We start from the raw sequence: 7,534 nt of genomic DNA, 5'->3' as shown, positions 1-7,534 counted from the left end.
CCACACTCAGGGGCAGGAGACAAGGCCAGGGCAGCTGCATCGCCCCCAGAGCTGGGACTGGACCCCGGGTTATTCTCGGAGACAGAGCCTGGCCCAGACCCTGGGAAACCCACAGCTCTTTCCTAAATAGCTGTTGACTGTGAGGAAGCCGACAGAGGAAGGAGAGACCCAGAGATTACAGAAGATTCTGAGGCTTATAAATAATTAAAATGTGAGGGCCTCAGTTTGATACTTTTTTAAAATGAAGGGAAAAAAACCCTATAAAACAATGTGAAAATCTGAACACCAATAGGCTATTTGATGATACTAGGGAATTGTCGTTAATTGTTCATTTTTTGAGGTGTGAGAACGGTATTGTAGCTGTGTTACTTCAGAAGGAAAGGAAGCCCTTCAGAAATAGTGGAATATTTAATGAAACAGCTGGATGTCTGGGATTTGTTCTTACATCATTTAGGGGCACACAGCGGCTCACGACGGGCTTTCTCCTTCAGCACAGACTCAAAATGTCCCCTAATATTGCCTTAATTAGCAGCTGGGGCCCTCCTCCCTCACTGGCTCTGATGCCGTGGCTGCTGTCCCCACACAAGGCTCTCTGAGCTGGGTCTCCAGCCGTGGGCTCAGTCACAGTGAGCCCAGCCAGGCTGTGAAACGGGCTGACTGGCTGTGCAGCTCCAAGGTGGCCTCGGTGGTGAAGAGTGCCCATGCTGACCAGACAGCACAAGCCGCACTGCTGGCCCCTCTGCAGGGACTGGGCTAGGGTGGCGTTAAGCTCCGGACAAGGGAGCACGCATGCCAGGGATGCAAACAGACCTTTTGGTGGGGGGACAGCCTGAGGGAGAGAGACGTAACCTTGGTGAGGGCCTGCAAGCCCTAGGACACGGTCCCCAAAGCTGCCTGCACTCCCCTGAGAGGATGAAGATGGTCTGGCCCTGCTTGATGATGCACTTGTAGCATTTGTGGACCTGGTCGGCAAAGAACATCTCGCTGTGGTTAGAGGCAGACCATCAGCACTCATACAGGAGATGTCGACCGAGGCCAGCCTGATGAGATAGAAAGTCTTCTCTCCCTGACAAGAGAGCCTGTTGGCAGAGCCACCCATGCCAGGACGTGGGGTGGGGATGCAAGTGATAGGCCCTAATGTGAAAAGTGCCCTACCCAGGTCCACGACTCCTGCCTACATCACTAAGGGCACAGGTGCTTTGCAATTCAGAAGTGTGCGTGTTAGGAAGGTTCTGGGTATCTGGGCCCCCAGCATAGTCAAGAGCTAAAGCCCATAATCCCACATTACATAGTTTTGAGGCACTACAAATGGTGTGGGTGCCCAGGTTGTAAATAAAGCTGTAACTGGCTGTCAGAAGCATTCCAGGTAGCTCCACTCTTGAGAGCCACTTGGATCTCAGGCTGGGTCAAATGATGCCACTGTGTCCCAGGCGGTCTTATGCCAGGCCCCAGGAGGGGTTCTGCACTGGGAGCAGCGAGACTCCTGTCCTACTGCAGCAAAGCCAAGGCAGGTTCCAAGAATGCCTCAGTGACTTCCTCAAGGCCTCCCAGAGGTGGGATCAGCACACGCACCGCCCTCAGCTCCAGTTTCAGCTGGTCTGGAGAACTGAGTTAGCAGCTAGGGGAGCCCCCCAGCTTAGAGTTTCCTTTGTTTCTGTTGCTATTTACATCTTATTTTTCTTCTGGCTTCCCTCTCTCAGCCTCGATGATGAGATTCCTAGCCTTCCCTGCCCACTCAGATGCCCCTATCCTGCCTGCTGGCTCCTGTGCGGGGCACTGGCTATGGCTGGCCCCTCTTCCAGGATGTCTTCACAACAACCCCTTTTCTCCTCTAAGTGTACGGTCACCCAGTAGCCTCACCCAATTGTTAACGAGCCTGAATCCCATTAGAAAAATGAGAAACTTGTGTGGTTCTCTGATCCCACATGCACCCCTGCCCCTCCACCCACACACGCACCCCCGCCCCTCCACCCACAATGCACCCCCGCGCCTCCACCCACACACGCACCCCCGCCCCTCCACCCACACACGCACCCCCGCCCCTCCACCCACACACGCACCCCCGCCCCTCCACCCACAATGAACCCCCGCCCCTCCACTCAGCAATGTCTCCAGGGCCTCCTGTTCCAGGGATGGATGGTCCGGGGCCCGCTGGGGAGTGGCATCTTGTCCACAGTCAGGGCTCCCGGGGACTGCAGACCATCTTGCAGATGGGTCATGGCCACGGCAAAGCCAAGGTGCCCCAAGGGGCGTGGCTCACCTTGAGCACGTGGTACCAGGCGGAGGCACCCCCAGAGTCGATGTGGAAGTCTGTGTAGCTGTCCTTCACGCAGATCAGGCAGTACTTGCTGACTTTGGGCTTGGCCAACAATGCATCATCTGGCCAGGGATTTCCCACCTAGGTCAGTTTCTTCACGATGTCAGGTGGCTCCACGAAGCTGGACATCCTGGGGTTGGGAGAGGAAGGTGGTGAGGGAACCTGGGGCTCCCTTTTTGATGTCCCCTGGAGTGGGAAACATGCTCTGTGAGGCACGCCCCACACTGTCTCACCACCTGTGGGCCACGGGTCACAGCTCCCATTTCACAGAGGAGCACACAGGATCACAGAGGGCGGAACGAGCCCAGGCGCTGGCTGTGACCCTGGCAGGAGACTGGGTGTGATGCTGGCCTCCACCCCCAGAAGACAATGAGAAGGCCCCAAAACCATCCACCCCTGAGAGGGAAACTCCTTTCCTGGGAACTGGAAAGTGAGTCTTTCTGGATTGGCCACGTGCACGTGGCTGTAATGTGCAGGGCTGGAGCATAGATATCATTTCTCACACTCAGCCCAGGTGCCTCTGGTGTCACCTAGATAACAGCCACTGCTCTTCAGAGCTGACAATAGGGCACCCGCGACACCTGGCCATGTCAGGTCACTGTCAAATCCAGCCAACTCATATCCAGGGAAGACAGGGAAATGCAAAGGCAGCCATCGATTCAATGAAATGTCACTATCCTGCATAAAATGCACTATATTTCATGAAAAACGTCTAACTAGGCCAGGCACGGTGGCTCACGTGGTAATCTCAGCACTTTGGGAGGCCAACATGGGCAGATCACGAGGTCAGGTGTTCGAGACCAGCCTGGCCAAAATGGTGAAACCCTGTCTCTACTGAAAATACAAAAACTAGCTGGGCATGGTGGCGTGCCTGTAATCCCAGCTACTTGGGAGGCTGAGGCAGGAGAATCGCTGGAACCCAGGAGGTTGAGGTTGCTGTGAGCCGAGATCACCCCACTGTAATCTAGCCTAGGCAACAGAGCAAGACACCGTCTCAAAAAAAAAAAAAAAAAAAAAAAAAGCACCTGTGCAATAACATTTCAGCTGCTGCCAAGAACCAGATCTGGGAGTTCTTGCTGCCTCCAGGAAGACAGTGTCTGTCACGTCTCTGCCATCCCATCTGAAAGTGCTGTTGTCTCTACTCAAAGGTCACACCACCTGGACAAGACTGTCACAAATCACAAGCAGAGTTCCACCGCCCCAATCCCACCAGCCTCAGTCACAGACCTCACCTTTAAATCTCCAGCAGACTCCAAACCAGCAGCCTTCTCCAGCCGCCAGGAGTCCTCGTTGCCCCATCAATGCCCACTGCCAAGCTCTGAACCCTCAGCAGTCTGGGCGCATCGCTGCCCACAGGAGAGTGTTCCCTGCCACAAGGGCCCTCGCAACCCATCCCAGCTGGGTCCTCCAACCACCACACACCACAGGGGCCAGGCTGTCCCTACCTCCCACCACACCCTCAAATGTCCTCCTTTCCCTTGCTTGGCCAGCTTAGGTGCAGGCCACACCTTTCTCTGAGTTGGTGGGGGGTGGTCCTCAAAGCCCCTATGGACACGCAAAGCCACCGTGACCAACAGTCCAGATGTTGCATGTGCCTGAATGACCAGCAGTGTGCACATCACCCTAGACCTGCCACACAGCAGGCATCTCTCTGGTCTGGGGGTACATTGGTCACTGTGGCCCCCCTGAGCCAGCAGGCCCCAAGAGCTACCCCAGACAGCCCATGGGGTCAGGCCTGACCTTACCCACTTGGCCAACATCTTAGGGGACAGACTTAATGATGAAGCAGAGCCCACTCCATGGCCCTGACCCAAGCCCACATGAAGGCTCTGGTAGGTTAAATGCCCCAAAAAAGTTGCCAACAACCCCCTAATGGTCTTGGACTGGGCCAGTGGACACAGGAGGAAAAGGGATGGCCCAGAAAGGCCCAATGGAAAACCACAGGCCAAAGTACCCTCTCTCCCTAGCTCCATCATCCCAACATCTCTCTGTGAGAATCCCCTACCCAGGCAGGGAAGTAAATTAAGTTGATGGAGACATGACTCAGTTATGTTGTTTGGTACCAAAGCAACAAATACTGCTCCCTCTGATACCATAACCCACTCCATTTCCCTTTTTGCCTTTGCTGTTAGGAAGCTCAAACCAAACTGAATGCTTATTACCTTTTTAAAAAACTTTTTTAAAAATAAAGACAGGATCTTGCTTTGTTGCCCAGGCTGGCTGCAAACTCCTGGCCTCAAGCGATCGTCCTGCCTCAGCCTCCCAAAGTGCTGGGATTATTGGCAAGAGCCACCGTGCAGGGCCATATAACATTTTTGTGGCTTTTAACACAGTTTTGTATTCTCTTGGTGTGGTTTTAGATAATTCTTTTGTTTCGTCCTACCTGCCCCTTTACCTGTGTTATGTGCTTTCAGGAAGTAGGCATGATGGAAATGATGCAGACTGAAGCCATCCTTAGCCACGCATGCCTTACGATGAGTGTTCTGGATCTTTCCCAGGGGCCAGCCGGACAGCAGAGGAGATGTGATGGAGACGGGGTGAGGGGTGGATCCAGGGCTGGCACCAACCACCACCAAGTCGGCAGCCATTGGAGAACAAGGTCAGAGCCACAAAGTGTGGGACCAGCAGCTCTGCCACTAGGAAACCAGGCTGGTGTAGGTCAGCCCTGACAGAGGATGCCCCACCCAGTGACCACAGGGCTGACGACAACTAGCGCCAGGAACTCAGGGAGACTGGGCCAACCAAGGCACGTCTGTGTGGGGCCCACCTTGCCTGGGACACAGGTCACAACAGCCGCCTATGCAGGATCTCATGTGTGAGAGTGTAGGTGTCTACATGGGTGTGTGCAGGTGTTGGTAACTGTGCCAGGGATGAGGGTGTTAGGAGTGTGAGTGTGCCAGTGAGTCAGCGTCTCAGTGCACCAAGGATGTGTGTGTCATAAGCATGTCATGAGTCTATTGTGTTTGTCAGTGCCTGTGTAACAGGAGTGTGTCCGCAGGTGTGTCTGTCAATGTCCATGAGTGTATCACATGCCCATGTCATGTGAGCGAGTGTGTTAGTATGTTGTATCACAAGTGGGTTGGGGTTTCCATGAGTGTGAGTGTACCCTGTGTTGGTGAATGCTGTGTGTGTCATGTGTGTTCGTGTGTCTACTACTGTGTCGTGTCTATGAATTTGGCATGAGTGTGTCCATGGGTGAGTGGTGGTGGGTTGTGAATGTGTCGTGTCTTGGCGAGTGTGTCCTGGAGTCCTTGAGTGTGAGTGCACCATGTGTCTGAGTAGGTATGAGTCTGTCATGACTGCATGTGGCATATCTATGAGTGAGCGTGTCATGTGTCCATGAGCAAATGTTAGAGTGTGTCATGTGTCATGTGTTGGAGTGTCCATGCGTCAGTGTGTCATGAGCATGTCTACGACTTGGTGTTATGAGTGCTGAGTGTGTTCATGAGTAAATATGGATGTTGTGTGTCCTAAGTGGGTGTGTGATCGATGTGTCTGCGTCATGAGTGTGTGCATTCTGGAAAAAACCACACACCGTTACCAGTGGTTCTCTCTGACGAGTGAGATGGGGGTGGCCAAGGTCAGAAGAGGCTTTGCCTGTTTGCTCCTTATTTTTGTTCAAATGGTTCATGATGTGTCACCTTCATACATTAAAAGAGAAACAGCTTTGGGCCAGCCTTTAAAAAAAAGGAAGAAAAAAGGAAAAAAATTTAAGAGAGAGAGAGAAACAGGATAAATCAGTGTGTGCCATGTGCAGTGTTCCAGACTCTCAGACCTTCGACCTGTGCTTCTCAGGTGACTGCCAAGGACAGCACAGCAACCCTGCCCCAACCCCAGCCCCCACACCCCCACTCTGTTGGTGCTCACTGGGTGTCGAAGAACTCAAGGTTGGTAATGTTGAGGACCCGCTTGCAGTTGGTGATGTAGTAACAGTTCACAAACTCCTTCAAGCTTCATCTTGCAGTCCTTCTGCTTGGTGACATCTGTCACATCCACACTCCGCTCCAGCCGTGGGGCGGTGGCGGGTGGAGCCTGAGCACCCTGGGAGGGTGGCACAGCCTCCCTGAGGCCGGGATGTGTAGAATGGACACACACCCTTGGCTGCCCTCACACATGGCAAGAGCTGCCAGGGGCTGGATGCTCAGGCTCTGGGTGCCAACATCCAGCTTCACTTCACCCACCTGCTTTTCTTGGCTCAACGAAGTGCCCCAACCACTCTTCCTCTGACCTGGTGATGCTGCGAGGTGGCCAGGTGACACACCTCCGCGAGGGTGGCCAGATTAGCCAATGAAAACACAGGATGCCTGGCCTGCTTGAATTTCATATGAACAACAAATACATTTTAGTGTATATTCCAAGTAGTTCATGAGACCTACCTAAATTTTAAAAATTAAGCTATCAAACCCCCTGCATTTGTAGGGCACCAAATCATTACTCTGATAATTGGCAAACTGATAAATAAAGGGAAAATCCTTTTCTGTAGTTGACAAAGAAAAGTTCAGGATAACCAGATGAGCTGAAGAGAAAATTTCTTTATAAAGATTGATGACTGATAGAGGGAGAAGGGAAGACAGAATTGCCAGTTGCCCTTTGCAATAGTTCTCCGTGGCTGCGCTGACCACAAAGCGCAAGGTCATGGGATTAGTGTGGACAGATGAGGTGGGTGCCAGGGCCACTGCCATTGTCTGCATCACTGCAAGAGTGTCGCCAGGCATGACAGGCCTCCCCATGGGTGGAGGCACACCCACCCAGAGGGAGTCCTGCCAAAAACCTGAAGGCAAGTCAAGCAAGCCTCTAACCACGAGTTTACAGCAAGTCCCGGGACAGAGGAACCTGCTCAATGACACCACTGGGGATGCTGGCAACCAAATCCTGGGTGTGGGACCTTCTGCAGGGCCAACATGGCCTTCTCCCCAACAAATTAATGGGATGGAAGGAAATGGCAGAGTCAGAAGAAAAGATACTTCAGAGACATAAAAACCAAATGCAATGTGGAGGTCTCATTGGGATTCCACAGCCAAATGTAGAAAGGTATTTTTGAGGCAACTGACAAGAATTAAACTGGGTCTTACATGCCACCGAGGAATTATTGTTAATACTATCAAGTGCGATGATGGAACTGTGATTATATATTTTTTAAATTGTCTGCTAGAGCTATGTAATGTAATTTTTATGGGTAAAATGATGTATGTCAAAAGATTTTTTTTGTTGTTTTTT

General features: G+C 52.4%; 1 pseudogene; it reads right to left on the bottom strand.

The window, feature by feature from the left end:
* Positions 1 to 487: 487 nt before the first annotated feature.
* LOC129012630 (uncharacterized) lies at positions 488 to 2,446 on the bottom strand (annotated as a pseudogene).
* Positions 2,447 to 7,534: the final 5,088 nt, after the last annotated feature.

This window comes from Pongo pygmaeus, chromosome 15 (genome assembly GCF_028885625.2).
Source record: "Pongo pygmaeus isolate AG05252 chromosome 15, NHGRI_mPonPyg2-v2.0_pri, whole genome shotgun sequence".
In the NCBI taxonomy this organism is placed as follows: Eukaryota; Metazoa; Chordata; class Mammalia; order Primates; family Hominidae; genus Pongo; species Pongo pygmaeus.
Note: the sequence above shows the minus strand (reverse complement) of the source record. Positions and strands in the feature narration are given on the sequence as shown.